Below are 17,359 nucleotides of genomic sequence, written 5' to 3' on the forward strand. Positions count from 1 at the left end.
TCATAAGGTGTTCCAGTGTCTTCATTGCCATTTTTCTCTATCTCTGTGGTGTCTACCGAATTTGGAACAGAGGTTGATAAAGTGGTGATGTAAACACGGGTACGGCTTACGCTAATATCCGGCCTACCAAACTCCCAATAGTTTTACGCAACAAAATCTCTCAGGTTTACCTTAAATCCCTGTTAGTACTCATGCATTAACAGACTTTCGAATCTTGGAGGTTTGATCAGTATTGTTCTTACACTTGTGGTTTTCCTGTTTCCAATTGGATCCCAATTCAAATTTGGGTTCTCTCGGAGTGACTAGGCAACTTCCAGGTCGAGCCCCGTCAGAGGTCGCCAGTAAATGTTGCTCTCTTTGGTTGTTTCTGAATATGGCGGTCAATATGGTCGCCTACCTTATTTCTAATTTCGTTTGCTTTAGAGTCGCCAGGTATCTTTCGATACCGCCACAAGGTTCAAACCCGAATACTGATTGAAGAGCCGGTACACCAGTTAGTTAGTTCAATGTCAATACTGTTTATTTACACACACAGCAAGTTCTACTCATGCACGAAATACTACAGACTAAACTATCACTACTGCTAAAGCCTTTACTTAGCTTCGGGCGCCCACTCAGTAAGAAGAACAATGGCTGTTGTTAGGATCTGTGGCTGCTGGGGAGGAAGTGGTAGAGGGGAACAGCTAAGGTCGTCCGTCTGGTTTCGTGCGTTGATATTGAACTTACTTGCTTCTGGTGTAGCTGGTGGAAGGGTCTCTCCGCTTTGAGAGCCGATTCCACGAGAGCGATTCTCTCTTGGGGCCTTCTTCTTATATCTGAAGGGGGCTTCGCGCGCTTTTGGCGGGCCTTGGACTTGGCCCCAAGCAATTAGGCCGTTTCTTGATCATTCGCATTGATCCTAACCAATGAATGGGTGGGTGCCCTCATGGCTGGGCGTGTACTAGGTGGCCATTGGCCTGGCTTTGCTTGCGCTTTCTGTTTGGGGTACTGGCGCCGTGAGGTCTGGGGCCAGATCGGTGACTTAATTATCTTCCTTTGTTCACGGAGATGGGCCATCCATACGCAATTGTGCCTATAGTTTCAGTCTCGTCTTGGAGTTATTTCTCCAATATGCAGACAGATTCTGTGCCTGCCTGCTATCTTAGCATTGTCCATATTTCCCTGCAATCTTTGCAATTCTCCATTTTGTATTCTGGAAGTGACCATCCCAATGGCTGCGCGTCCACTCCCGTGTTTATGCCATGCAAGGTACCGTTCCCGTCCATTCCAGCATGGTTCCTAGTATCCCCAATATCACTCCCTCCACAGGTTCAGATGTATACCGTGTCTCCCGGTTGAACACCTCCGTCCTGCATCTGCCTGCTTCAATACTGCCTCTGTAGATCTGAATTCCATTGCACTACAACGCCAATCTCGGCGAACGCCAGAATAAGGCAGGTTATCAACCTCCGGCCCAACTGCAGTTGTTCCGGTGCCGCTCTGGTCGTAACGTGTGGTGTGTTATGGTAGCTGAAGAAAAAAACATACCAACCTCGTATCTACAGCATGGACTGTTTCTGCAAGTCCCTCATGAAAGTCTCCACTGCTCGTTCAGTCACACTGTTTGAGGAAGTTCAGTCTGCGGCGGTGTGGATGTGATTCCTTCCGTTTGTCTCGCTAGTAAATCTTTATCCATTACCTCCAGGGTCTCAAGACTACCTGAGTGTTCTTGGAGATCTGGAAAACAGCGCTTCACGGGAAAAAATGGTTGAAACAATTTGCCTGCGTAAACAATCTTGTTCCGAAATTTCAAAAATGTAAATAGAGAATCGTTAATGCTCTTTTCCTCCATTTATGTAGTGAGTAATTGGCAAAGTGTGACAGGTCAGTTATTGTACAGAGCTGGAATCGAACTCGGGTTTCCGCAGCGCGAGGCCAGAAAGTAAACACGTGGCAAAAGCTGCTTATTAAAACCGATCAATGCAGCCTGGAACAAAATACACCTACTTCAAATTATGAATGTGCTGCTGCTTTTATTTATCCACGACACATGTTTTGGAAACATTAAAAACGCCAGGCAGCGCCCACGGTGAAACAGGCTCGAACTTACAATTAAGTTGATGCTGTGAAGTAACCAGTGAGCTAAAGCTGACGCTAACGTCAAGCACGGACACATTTTATATAAAGGTCTCCCGTGATCCTACTCGCCGTGGTGGGTAACATTGAGGGGAAACTCCAGGTGTCGCTGCACCATCACCTCACAGCCAGACGTGACCAAAAACTTAAAAGTGCGTGAAGTACCGTCGGAGGACATTCATTCCTTTTAACCTCGGCGGCTCTTTAGATTAGCAGATCATTCAATCCCACTCGACCGACTTTTCCCCAAAGGCATGCATTTGATTGCTGTTCTTTCTCGCATTGAAATTTGAAAGTCACTGTTGTATCTGCCTCCACCAATCTCACAGGCGGTGCAGGCCAGATAATTTAAATGTATCCCAGCACATTTAAATAATTGTTGGAAAGATGTAACTTAAAAATCTGATCTCGCAGTTATATTCACCTGCGAGTACTGTGGCAACTGGAACCGATAGCAAATGACAACATTGGGAGAGTACACGGCCATCACTCCTGCCCCAACATTCAGTCTGATCACAGCTGAGATTCTGCCTCAATGTAATTCGCTGTCTGTTCCTCAGATACTTTCATTCCCTCAAAGTTCACTGTCGATAAGAAAAATGGAGGCAGACACCCACAGCAACATTTCAAACCGATTTGGACATATAGATGGAGTGCTCGAATCTGCAGCGACACAGATCTGGAAGGTGGGACAGCTCATAGGGTCATAGAGGTTTACAGAGTGGAAATAGGCCCTTCGGCCTAACTTGTCCATGCCATCTAGTTTTTACTACCCAAAGCATGTCCAATTGCCCACATTTGGTCATATTCCTCCATACCATCTTCTCCATATAACTATCTAAATGCTTTTTAAAAGGCAGAATTGTAGACACCTCTACTACTGCCTCTGCCATCTCGTTCCAGACAATCACCACCCTCTGTGTGAAACAATTGTGCCTCTGGATCCTTTTGTTTCTCTCCTCATTCAACTTAAACCTATGCCCTCTAGTTTTGGATTCCAGTACCTCATGGAAAATCTACCTTTTCTATGCCCCTCATTATTTTTTAGCCGTTGTGAAGATCACCGCACGCCTCCAATAAAAATGTTCCAGTCTATCCAGCCAGTCCTTACAACTCAACTTTTCAAGACCGGAAGCAGCCGAGCAAATCTTTTCTGCCCTCTTTCTATATTACTGTGACCAGAACTGTACACATTATTCCAATTGTGTCCTTCCCAATGTTTTGTACAGCTTCAACAAGACATCCCATCTTCTGTATTCAACTTCTGACCATGTATCTGTAGAATAGTAACAATGGGCACAGACGCAGTAATTGTGGAACAACGTCAGTGTTGTGAATTTCCAATTATTCATCATGTTAACAGTCGTGTAAAAAGCAAACAAGTCGCACTATGTGTCTGACTGCTATAAGATGTAGAAGAATGTCTTGCTCAGAGACCCACGGCAAAACAAATCTTCACCCAATGCCAATAGAAACAGAAGAGAAACAAAGGAGAGTGGTAAAGAGAGGAAGGAGGAGACCACGTTTACTGCTGGATACATTGCACACCATTACCTTCCACCTGACTGCAGCAAGCACATTGTTTCTATCTTCCGGGATTCATGCTGTTTGAAATACCTTCGATCCAGTTTCCTGTGAAGCAGAAGTTACATGATTCAGTCCACCGTTAGAATTACGAACAGGGCGTGTTCTCAGGATCGACCCAGGCTCTGGGTCACTCTTTGTGTGGAGTTTGCACATTCTCCCTGTCTTTGCGTGGGTTATGCCGCCACAACCCAATTATGTGCAGAGTAGGTGGATTAGTCACGCTAAATTGCGCCTTAATTGGAAAAAATAAATTGGGTACCCTATATTTTTGTTTCGAGAATGGAGAACAGTTCATCCCGGGCCCCAGGAATTCAAAGCACCGATGTATTAAACAGATAACTTTTACTGGATTTGAGAGTTGCTGGTTAGGACAGAATTTATTGTTCATCCCGAGTTGCCCTTCAGAAGGTGGTGGTGAGCTGCTTTCCTGAAGCGTTGCAGTCCGTGAGGTTTGGGTACACCCAATGTGCTTTTATGGAGGAAGCAAAATTATTTTCCCCCCGTTACCGTGTAGGAACGTTAATATGGATCCTAGTGGGAGCGGTGAGTGATTTGGAGGGGAAGATCCAGTTAGTGATTGTCCCAAGTCGGGGCTTGTCTAGTTCTTCAAAATCTTAGTTGTCGTACGTCTGGAAGGTACTGCCGAAGGAACAATTGCCCGAGGAACTTTGTTGAGTTATTGCGGTGCATTTTGGGATGGTTGTGGCGGAGGGATTGAATGCCTGTGGCAGGAGGAGCAATCAAGCGCATTGCTTGGTCCTGGATGCTTTCGAACTCACTGAGTGTTCTTGGAGATCTGGGGAACAGCGTTTCACGTGGAAAAGAATGGATTAATCAATTTGCCTGCGTAGACAATCTTGTTCCGAAATTTAAGGAAATGTATAATCGATAATCGTCCATGCTCTTTTCCTGGATTTAGGTTGTGAGTAATTGACAGAGTGTGATAGGTCAGATATTATACAGAGGTGGAATTGAACTTGGGTTTCCGCAGTGTGAGGTCAGAAAGTAAACACGTGGCACAAGCCTCTTTTTAAAACAGATCAATGCAACCTCTATACAAAATACACCGACTTCTAATTATAAATGTGCTGCTGCATTTTTTATGCAACACACATGTTTTGGAAATTTTAAAAACGCCCGGCAGCGCCCACGGTGAGACGGGTTCTAACTTATAATTAAGTTGATGCTGTGAAGTAACCAGTGAGCTAAAGCTGACGTCGTTTTAAGCACGGGCACATTATATATAAAGGATTACCGTGATCCTACTCGCCGTGGTCGGTAACATTGACGGGAAACTCCAGGTGTTGATGCACATCATCTCACAGCCAGACGTGACCAAAAACTTGAAAGTGCGTGAAGTACCGAAGGAGGACATTCATTCCGTTTAACCACAGCGGCTCTTTAGATTAGCGGTTCATTCAATCCCACTCGATCGACCTTTCCCAAAAGGCATGCATTTTATTCCTGTCGTTTCTCGCATTGAAATTTGAAAGCCACTGTTATATCTGCCACCACCAATCTCACAGGCAGTGCAGACCAGATAATTGAACTGTATCCCAGAATATTGAAATAATTGTTGGAAACATGTAACTTTAAAATCTTATCTCGCAGATATCTTCAAATGTGAGTGCTGTGGCAACTGAAACTGAGATCAAATTACAACATAGGGAGACTACAAGGCCACTCACTCCTGCCCCAACTTTCACTTTGACCACAGCTGAGCTTCTGTCTCAATGTCAATTCCTGCCTGTTCCTCAGATACTTTCATTCCCTCAAAGTTCACTGTCGATCTGAAAAATCGAGGCAGACACCCACAGCAAAATTTTAAACCGATTTGGACATATAGATGGAGTACTCCAATCTGCAGCGACACAGACCTGGAAGGTGGGACAGGTCATAGGATCATAGAAGTTTACAGCATGGAAATAGGCTCTTCTGCCTAACTTGTCAATGCCGCCCAGTTTTTACTACACAAACCCTGGCCAATTGTCCACATTTGATCATATTCCTCTATACACATCTTCTCAAGAAAACTATCTAAATGCTTTTTAAAGGCAGAATTGTATACGCCTCTATTACTGCCTCTGCCAGCTCGTTCCAGACACTCACCACCCTCTGTGTGAAACAATTGTCTCTCTGAACCCTTTTGAATCTCTCCCCTCTCACGTCAAACCTATGCCCTCTAGTTTTGGATTCCACTACATTTGCGAAAATCTACTTCATCTATGCTCCTCATTATTTTATAGCCGACGTCAAGATCGCCCCCAGCCTCCAAGAAAAATGTTCCAGTCTATCCAGCCGCTCCTTCTTACTCAAATTGTCTAGTCCGGTAGCAGCCGAGCAAATCTTTTCTGCCCTCTTTCTTTATTACGTTGACGAGAAGTGCACACAGTATTCCAAGTGTGTCCTTCACAATGTCTTGTACAACTTCAGCAAGACATCCTAACTCCTGTATTCAATTATCTGACCATGTAACTAGATCATAGTAACAATGGGCACAGACACAGGAATTGTGGAACAAAGAGCCTCCTTCAGCGTTGTGAATTTCCAATTGTTCATCATGTTTACAATGGTGCAAAAAGCAAAAAAGTCGCAGAATGTGTCTGAGTGGAATAAGATGTAGAACAATATCTTGCTCAAGAGACTCACAGCAAATCACACCTTCAGCCGATACCGATCGAAACAAAACAGAAACAGAAACCAGTGAAACAATTGTTTGTATCAACTTTTGTATCAATCCCCTCTCACCTTAAACCTATGCCCTCTAGTTTGGGATTCCATTAACTTTGGCAACATCTACCTGGTCTATCCCCGTCATTGTTTCTGTGGGGCTGTTAAGCACAAGGCTAAATCGCTGGTTTATAGCAGACCCGCAGCACGGTTCGATTCCCATAACAGCCTCCCCGAACCGGCGCCGGAATGTGGCGACAAGGGTCTTTTCACAGTAACTACATTTGTAGCCTACTTGTGACAGTCAGCGGTTTTCGTTTAATTTTACAGCCGTCGTCAAGATCACCCCTAGCCTCCAAGAAAAATGTTCCAGTATATCCAGCCGATCCTATTCACTCTAACCATCAAGTCCCGTAGCAGCCTAGCAAACCTTTTCTGCATTCCTTCGCCCTAAATAATATCCTTTCTATATTCCAGAACTGTACACAGTATTCCAAGTGTGTCCTTCCCAATGTCTTGTGCAACTTCGGCAAGACGTCCAGACTCCTGTTTTCAATTATCTGGCCATGTATCTGTATAATAGTAATAATGGGCACAGACACAGTAATTGTGGAACAAAGAGCCTCCTTCAGTGTTGTGAATTTCCAATTATTCATCATGTTTACAGTGGTTCCAAAAAGCAACAAAGTCACAGAATGCGCCTGCCTCGAAAAAGGTGGAGAGAATATCTTGCTCAATAGTCCCACAGCAAATCAAATCGTCACCCGATACAAATAGGAACAAAACAGAAACAGAATAAAGGAGAGTGGTAAAGAGAGAAAGGGGGAGAGAGAGCGTTTAATGCTGGATTACATTGCACATCACTCCCTTCCAACTTACTGCAGCAAGCACATTGTTTCTGTCTTCCAGGATGCATGCTGTTAGAAATACCTTCGATCCAGTTTCCTCTGAAGCAGAAGTTACATGATTCATTCCACGGTAAGAATGAAAAAACAGGGACAGCGGGATGGCGCAGTGGTTTGCACTGCTGCTTCGCGGCACCGAGTTTTCAGGTTCTATCCCGTCTCTGGGTCACTGTCCGTGTGGAGTTTGCACATTATCCCCGTTTTTGCGTTGGTTTCTATCACAGAACCGAAAGATCCGCAGGCTAGGTGGGCTGGCCAGCTTAAATTGCCCCATAATAGAAAAAATGAATTGTTTACTCAATATATTTTTTTTAAGAATGGAGAACAGTTCATCCCAGGCCCCAGAAATTCAAAGCATCAATGTATTAAAAAGATCACTTTTACTGGATATGAAAGTTGCTGGATCGGACAGAATTTATTGCCCATTCCCAGTTGCCCTTCAGAAGGTGAGCTGCTTTCTTGAATCGTTGCAGATCCTGGAGTTTGTTTACACACAACGTGCTTCTATGGACGAAGCTAAATGATTTATTTCCCCGTTACCGCGAAGGAACGTTTTTATGGGTCCAAGTGGGAGTGGTGAGTGATTTTGAGGGGAAATTCCAGTTGGCGATTTTCCAAAGTCGGGGCTTTTCTAGTTCTTCAAAATGATAGTGGTCGTAGGTATGAAAGGTACTGTCTAAGGGACAATAGCCTGAGGTATTTTGTTGAGTTATTGCGGTGCATTTTGGGATGGCTGTTGGAGGGATTGAATGCTTGTGCAGGAGGAGCAATCAAGCGCACTGCTTGGTCCGGGATGCTTTCGAACTCCCTGAGCGTTCTTGGAGATCTGGGGAACAGCGCTTCACTTGGACAAAAAATAGATTAATTAATTTGCCTGCGTAACCAATCTTGTTCTGAAATTTCACAAAATGTACAATACATAATTGTTAATGCTCTTTTCCACAATTTATGCTGTGACTAATTGACAATGTGTGATAGGTCAGTTGTTGTACATAGCTGGAATCGAACTTGGGTTTCCGCAGTGTGAGAACAGAAAGTAAACACGTGACACAAACATCTTTTTCAATCAGATTAATGTAACCTCGAAACAAAATACACCAACTTCCAATTATAAATGTGCTGCTGCTTTTATTTATGTAACTCCCATAAAACATGGGATTAAAACAAATATTAAAAACGGCAGACAGCGCCCATGGTGCGATCGGACCGAACTTACAATTAAGTTGATGCTGTGAAGTATCCAGTGAGCTAAAGCTGACGCTGGCTTAAAACACGGACACATTGTAGAAAAGGATTACCGTGATCCTATTCACCATGGTGGGTCACATTCAGGGAAAACTCCAGGTGTTGATGCACATCACCACACAGCCAGACTTGACCAAAAACATAAAAGTGCGTGAAGTACCGACGGAGGACATTCATTCCGTTTTGCATCAGCGGCTCTTTAGATTAGCAGATCATTCAATCCCACTCGACCGACCTTTCCCCAGAGGCATGCATTTGATTGCTGTCGTTTCTGTCATTGACATTTGAAAGCCACTGTTGTATCTGCCTCCACCAATCTCACAGACAGTGCAGACCAGATAATTGAACTGCATCCCAGGACATTGTAATAATTGTTGGAAACATGTAATTTAAAAATCTTAGCTCGCAGATATATTCATCTGTGAATGCTGTAGCAACTGGAACAGAGAGCAAATGACAACATAGGGAGACTATGCGGATAATCATTCCTTCCCAAACATTCAGTTTGATCACAGCTGAACTTCTGCCTCAATGTTATTTGCTGCCTGTTCCTCAGATGCTTTCATTCCCTCAAAGTTCACTGTCGATAAGAAAAATTGAGGCAGGCACCCACAGCAAAACTTCAAACCGATTTGGACACATAGATGGAGTACTCCAATCTGCAGCGACACAGATCTGGAAGGTGGGACAGGTGATAGAGTCATCGAAGTTCACCGCATGGAAATAGGTGCTTTGGCCAAACTTGTCCATACCTCCCAGTTTTTACTGCACAAAGCCTGCCCGATTGCTCACATTTGTCATATTCCTCTATACCCATATTCTCCACATAAATATCTAAATACTTTTTAAAAGGCTGAATTGTAGACGGCTGTACTACTGCCAATATTTCAAACACTCACCACCCTCAGTGCGAACAAATTGTTCACCTAAACACTTTTGTATCTCTCCCCTCTCACCTTTAACCTTTGCCCTCTACTTTTGGATTCCATTACCTTTGGGAACATCTACAATATCTATGACCCGCATTATTTTATTGTCGCCGTCATGATCACTCCGAGCCTCCAAGAAAAATGTTCGAGCCTCTTCTGATAACTCAAACCATCAAGTCCGGTAGCAACCTAGCAAATCTTTTCTGCCCACATTCTAGGTTAATAACATCCTTTCTATATTAGGGTGACCAGAACTGTACACAGTATTCCAAATGTGTCTTTCGCAATGTCTTGTTCAAGTTCAGCAAGATCTGCAAACTCCTGCATTCAATTATCTGACCATGTATCTGTATAACAGTAATAATGGCGACAGACACAGTAATTGTGGAACAAAGAGCCGCTTCTATGTTGTGAATTTTCAATTATTCATCATGTTTGCAGTGGTTAAAAAAAAAACAAAGTCACAGAATGTGTCTGACTGGAAAAAATGGAGATGAATATCTTGTTCAAGAGACCCACAGCTAATCAAATCTTCACCCGAAACGAAGAGAAACGAAACAGAAACCGAATGAAGGAGAATGGTAAAGAGAGAAAGGGGAGAGCGCGTTTAATGCTGGAGTACATTGCACACCACTCCCTTCCACCTTATTGCAGCAAGCACATTGTTTCTATCTTACAGGATTAATGCAATTAGAAATACCTTAGATCCAGTTTCCTCTGAAGTAGAAGTTACATGATTCATTCCACCATTAGACCGACAAAGGAGATGAACAATGGCCCAGTGGTTAACACTGCTGCCTCACGACGCCGAGTTCCCAAGTTCGATCTCGGCTCTGGGTCACTGTCAACAAAGAACAAGGAAGTGTACAGCACAAGAACAGGCCCTCCACGCCCGTGCCGACCATGCTGCCCGACTAAACTACAATCTTCTACACCTCCTGAGTCCGTATCCCTCTATTCCCTTCCTATTCCTATATTTGTCAAGATGCCCCTTAAATGTCACTATCGTCCCTGCTTCCACCACCTCCTCCGGTAGCGAGTTCCAGGCACCCACTACCCTCTGTGTAAAAAAACTTGCCTCGTTCATCTACTCGAAACCTTGCCCTTCTGTCCGTGTGGGGTTTGCACATTTGCCCCGTATTTGCTTTGATTTCTCCCCCACAAGCAAAGATGTGCATGATAGGTGGATTGGCCACACGAAATTGCCTCTTCTTTGAAAACAATAAATTGAGTACTCTATATTTATTTTTATAGAATGGAGAACAGTTCATCCCAGGCCCCAGAAATTCAAAGCATCAATGCATTAAAAAGATCACTTTGACTGGATGTGAAAGTTGCTGGTTAGGACAGAATTTATTGCCCATTCCCAGTTCCCCTTCAGAAGGTGGTGGTGAGCTGCTTTCTTGAAACGCTGCAGTCCGTGAAGATTGGGTAAACCCAACGTGCTTTTATGGAGGAAGCTAAATGATTTTCTTTCCCGTTACCGCGAAGGAACGTTCATATGGGTCCAAGTGGGAGTGGTGAGTGATTTTGAGGGGAAATTCCAGTTGTTGATTTTCCCAAGGAGGGGCTTGTCCAGTTCTTCAAAATGATAGTGGTCGTAGGTATGGAAGGTGCTGTCTAAGGGACAATTGCCTGAGGACATCTGTTGAGTTATTGCGGTGCATTTTGGGATGGCTGTTGGAGGGATTGAATGCCTGTGGCAGGGGGAGTAATCAAGCGCACTGCTTGTTACGGGATGCTTTCGAACTCCATGATCGTTCTTGGAAAACTGTGGAACAGCATTTCACTTGGAAAAAAATAGATTAATCAATTTGCCTGCGGAACCAATCTTGTTCTGAAATTTCACAAAATGTATAATAGATGATTGTTCATGCTCTTTCCACAATTTACGTTGTGAGTAATTGACAATGTGCGATAGGTCAGTTATTGTACAGAGCTGGAATCGAACTTGGGTTTCCGCAGTGTGAGATCAGAAAATAAAGACGTGGCATAAGCATCTTTTTCAAACAGGTTAATGTTAGCTCAAAACAAAATACACCTACTTCCAATTATCAATGTGCTGCTGCTTTCATTTATGCAACACACATGTTTTGGAAATATTAAAAACGCCAAGCAGCGCCCAAGGTGAGACAGGTCCGAACTTACAATTAAGTTGATGCTGTGAAGTAACCAGTGAGCTAAAGCTGACGCTGACTTAACACACGGACACATTGTAGAAAAGGATTACCGTGATCCTACTCGCCGTGGTGGGTCACATTCAGGGAAAACTCCAGGTGTTGATGCACATCATCTTACAGCCAGACGTGACCAAAAACATAAAAGTGCGTGAAGTAACGAAGGAGGACATTCATTCCGTTTGACATCAGCGGCTCTTTAGATTAGCAGATCATTCAATGCCACTCGACCGACCTTTTCCCAGAGGCATGAATTTGATTGCTGTGGTTTCTGGCATTGACATTTGAAAACCACTGTTGTCTCTGCCTCCACCAATCTCACAGGCAGTGCAGACCAGATAATTGAACTGTATCCCAGGACATTGAAATAATTGTTGGAAACATGGAACTGAAAAATCTTATTTCTCAGATATCTTCATCTGCGAGTGCTGTGGCAACTGGAACTGATCGCAAATGACAACATAGGGAGTCTATGCGGATAATCATTCCTGCCCCAACATTCAGTTTAATCACAGCTGAGCTTCTGCATCAAGGTAATTTGCTGCCTGTTCCTCAGATACTTTCATTCCCTCAAAGTTCACTGTCGATAAGAAAAATCGAGGCAGACACCCACAGCAAAATTTCAAACCCATTTCGACATATAGATGGAGAACTCCAATCTGCAGCGACACAGATCTGGAAGTGGGACAGGTGATAGATTCATCGATGTTCACCGCATGGAAATAGGTGCGTCGGTCTAACTTGTCCATGCCTCCCAGTTTTTATTGCACAAAGCCTGGTTGATTCCCCATATTTGGTCATATTCCTCTGTACCCGTCTTCTCCACATAAATATCGAAATACTTATTAAAAGGCAGAATTGTAGACGGCTGTACTACTGCCAATATTTCCAACACTCACCACCCTCAGTGCGAACACATTGTTCACCTGGACACTTTTGTATCTCTCCTCTCTCACCTTTAACCTTTGCCCTCTACTTTTGGATTCCATTACCTTTGGGAACATCTACAATATCTATGCCCCGCATTATTTTATTGTCGCCGTCATGATCACTCCGAGGCTTCAAGAAAAATGTTCGAGCCTATCGAGCCTCTCCTTATAACTCAAATCATCAAGTCCGGTAGCAACCTAGCAAATCTTTTCTGCCCTCATTCTAGGTTAATAACATCCTTTCTATATTAGGGTGACCAGAACTGTACACAGTATTCCAAGTGTGTCCTCCCCAATGACTTGTTCAAGTTCAGCAAGATCTCCAAACTCCTGCATTCAATTATCTGACCATGTATCTGTATAATAGTAATAATGGCGACAGACACAGTAATTGTGGAACAAAGAGCCGCTTCTATGTTGTGAATTTTCAATTATTCATCATCTTTGCAGAGGTTAAAAAAAAAACAAAGTCACAGAATGTATCTGACTGGGAAAAATGTAGAAGAATATCTTGATCAAGAGACCCACAACTAATTAAATCTTCAGCCGAAACGAACAGAAACAAAACAGAAACAGAATAAAGGAGAATGGTAAAGAGAGAAAGGGGGAGAGCGGGTTTAATGCTGGAGTACATTGCACACCACTCCCTTCCACCTTACTGCAGCAAGCACATTGTTTCTATCTTACAGGATTAATGCAATTAGAAATAACTTAGATCCAGTTTCCTCTGAAGTGGAAGTTACATGATTCATTCCACCGTTGGAACAACAAACAGAGCCAGCACAATGGTCCAGTGGTTAGCATTGCTGCCTCACGACGCCGAGTTCTCAAGTTCGATCTCGGCTCTGGGTCACTGTGAACAAAGAAGTGCACAGGAACAGGCCCTTCGGCCCTCCAAGCCCGTGCCGACCATGCTGCCCGACAGAACTACAATCTTCTACACTTCCTGGGTCTGTATCCCTCTATTCCCTTCCTACTCCTATATTTGTCAAGATGCCCCTTAAATGTCACTATCGTCCCTGCTTCCACCACCTTCTCCGGTAGCGAGTTCCAGGCACCCACTACCCTCTGTGTAAAAAAACTTGCCTCGTTCATCTACTCTAAACCTTGCCATTCTGTCTGTGTGGAGTTTGCACATTAGCCCTGTATTTGCTTTGATTTCTCCCCCACAAGCAAAGATGTGCATAATAGGTGGATTGGCCACACGAAATTGCCTCTTCTTTGAAAACAATGAATTGAGTTCTCTATATTTATTGCTGTTAGGACAGAATCTATTGCCCATTCCCAGTTGACCTTCAGAAGGTGCTTATTTGAAACGCTGCAGTCCGTGAAGATAAACCTAACGTGCTTTTATGGAGGAAGCTAAATGATTTTCTTTCCCGTTACCGCGAAGGAACGTTTATATGGGTCCAAGTGGGAGTGGTGAGTGATTTAGAGGGGAAATTCCAGTTGTTGATTTTCCCAAGTAGGGGTTTGTCTAGTTCTACAAAATGATAGTGGTCGTAGGTATGGAAGGTGCTGTCTAAGGGACAATTGCCTGAGGACATTTGTTCAGTTATTGCGGTGCATTTTGGGATGGCTGTTGGAGGGATTGAATGCCTGTGGCAGGAGGAGTAATCAAGCGCACTGCTTGTTACGGGATGCTTTCGAACTCCATGATCGTTCTTGGAAATCTGGGGAGCAGCATTTCACTTAGAAAAAAATAGATTAATCAATTTGCCTGCGGAACCAATCTTGTTCTGAAATTTCACAAAATGTATAATAGATGATTGTTAATGCTCTTTCCACAATTTACGTTGTGAGTAATTGACAATGTGCGATAGGTCAGTTATTGTACAGAGCTGGAATCGAACTTGGGTTTCCGCAGTGTGAGATCAGAAAATAAAGACGTGGCATAAGCATCTTTTTCAAACAGGTTAATGTTAGCTCAAAACAAAATACACCTACTTCCAATTATCAATGTGCTGCTGCTTTCATTTATGCAACACACATGTTTTGGAAATATTAAAAACGCTAAGCAGCGCCCAAGGTGAGACAGGTCCGAACTTACAATTAAGTTGATGCTGTGAAGTAACCAGTGAGCTAAAGCTGACGCTGACTTAACACACGGACACATTGTAGAAAAGGATTACCGTGATCCTACTCGCCGTGGTGGGTCACATTCAGGGAAAACTCCAGGTGTTGATGCACATCATCTTACAGCCAGACGTGACCAAAAACATAAAAGTGCGTGAAGTAACGAAGGAGCACATTCATTCCGTTTGACATCAGCGGCTCTTTAGATTAGCAGATCATTCAATGCCACTCGACCGACCTTTTCCCAGAGGCATGAATTTGATTGCTGTGGTTTCTGGCATTGACATTTGAAAACCACTGTTGTCTCTGCCTCCACCAATCTCACAGGCAGTGCAGACCAGATAATTGAACTGTGTCCCAGGACATTGAAATAATTGTTGGAAACATGGAACTTAAAAATCTTATCTCGCAGATATCTTCATCTGCGAGTGCTGTGGCAACTGGAACTGATCGCAAATGGCAACATAGGGAGACTATGCCGATAATCGTTCCTGCCCCAACATTCAGTTTAATCACAGCTGAGCTTCTGCCTCAATGTAATTTGCTGCCTGTTGCTCAGATACTTTCATTCCCTCAGAGTTCACTGTCGATAAGAAAAATCGAGGCAGACACACACAGCAAAATTTCAAACTGATTTGGACATACAGATGGAGAACCCCAATCTGCAGCGACACAGATCTCGAAGTGGGACAGGTGATCGATTCATCGATGTTCACCGCATGGAAATAGGTGCGTCGGTCTAACTTGTCCATGCCTCCCAGTTTTTACTGTACAAAGCCTGCCCGATTGCCCATATTTGGTCATACTCCTCTGTACCCATCTTCTCCACATAAATATCTAAATATATTTTAAAAGGCAGAATTGTAGACGGCTGTACTACTGCCAATATTTCAAACACTCACCAACCTCAGTGCGAAATAAATGTTCACCTGGACCCTTTTGTACCTCTCCCCTCACACCTTAAACATTTGCCCTCTAGGTTTGGGTTCCATTACCTTTGGGAATATCTACAATATCTATGCCCCGCATTATTTTATAGTCGCCGTCATGATCACTCCGAGGCTTCAAGAAAAATGTTCGAGCCTATCGAGCCTCTCCTTATAACTCAAACCATCAAGTCCGGTAGCAACCTAGCAAATCTTTTCTGCCCTCATTCTAGGTTAATAACATCCTTTCTATATTAGAGTGACCAGAACTGTACACAGTATTCCAAGTTTGTGCTTCCCAATGTCCTGTTCAAGTGAAGCAAGATCTCCAAACTCCTGTCTTCAATTATCTGACCATGTATCTATATAATATTAATAATGGCGACAGACACAGTAATTGCGGAACAAAGAGCCGCTTCTATGTTGTGAATTTCCAATTATTCATCATGTTTGCAGAGGTTAAATAAAACAACAAAGTCGCAGAATGTATCTGACTGGGAAAAATGTAGAAGAATATCTTGATCAAGAGACTCACAGCTAATCAAATCTTCACCCGATACTAATAGAAACAAAACAGAAACAAAATAAAGGATAGTGGTAAAGAGATAAAGGGGGAGAGAGCGTTTAATGCTGGAGTATATTGCACACCACTCCCTTCCACCTTACTGCAGCAAGCACATTGTTTCTATCTTCCAGGATTCATGCTCTTAGAAATACCTTAGATCCAGTTTCCTCTGAAGTAGGAGTTACATGATTAATTCCACCATTAGACCGACAAAGGAGACAGAACAATGGCCCAGTGGTTAACACTGCTGTCTCACGACGCCGTGTTCTCAAGTTCGATCTCGGCTCTGGGTCACTGTCAACAAAGAAATGTACAGCACATGAACAGGCGCTTCGGCCCTCCAAGCCCGTGCCGATCATGCTGCCCGACAAAACTACAATCTTCTACACGTCCTGGGTCCGCATCCCTCTATTCCTATCCTATTCATTTATTTGTAAATATGCCCCTTAAATGTCACTATCGTCCCTGCTTCCACCACCTCCTCCCGTTGCGAGTTCCAGGCACCCTACCCTCTGTGTAAAAAAACTTGCCTCGTTCATCTACTCTAAGCCTTGCCCTGTCCGTGTGGAGTTTGCACATTGGCCCCGTATTTGCGTTGGATTCTCCCCCACAACCAAAGATGTGCATGATTAATGGATTGGCAACTCGAAATTGTCCCTTATTTGAAAAAAAAATTGAGTACTCTCTGTTTAACGTTAAAGAATGCAGAACAGTTCATCCCAGGCTCCAGCAATTCAAAGTATCAATGCATTAAAAAGATCACTTTTACTGGATGTGAAAGTTGCTGGTTAGGAGAGAATTTATTGCCCATTCCCAGTTACCCTTCAGAAGGTGGAGGTGAGCTGCTTTCTTCAAACGTTGCAGTCCGTGAGGTGTGGATACACCCAACGTGCTGTTATGGAGGAAGCTAAATGATTTTTTTCCCCGTTTCCGCGAAGGAACGTTTATATGGGTCCAAGTGGGAGTGGTGAGTGATTTTGATGGGAAATTCCAGTTGGTGATTTTCCCAAGTAGGGGTTTGTCTAGTTCTTGAAAATGATAGTGGTCGTAGGTATGGAAGGTGCTGTCTAAGGGACAATAGCCTGAGGACATTTGTTGAGTTATTGCGGTGCATTTTGGGATGGTTGCTGGAGGGATTGAATGTCTGTGGCAGGAGGAGTAATCAAGCGCACTGCTTGTTACGGGATGCTTTCGAACTCCGTGAGCGTTCTTGGAAATCTGGCGAACAGCGTTTC

The sequence above is a fragment of the Scyliorhinus torazame genome, chromosome 23 (assembly GCF_047496885.1).
Source record: "Scyliorhinus torazame isolate Kashiwa2021f chromosome 23, sScyTor2.1, whole genome shotgun sequence".
In the NCBI taxonomy this organism is placed as follows: Eukaryota; Metazoa; Chordata; class Chondrichthyes; order Carcharhiniformes; family Scyliorhinidae; genus Scyliorhinus; species Scyliorhinus torazame.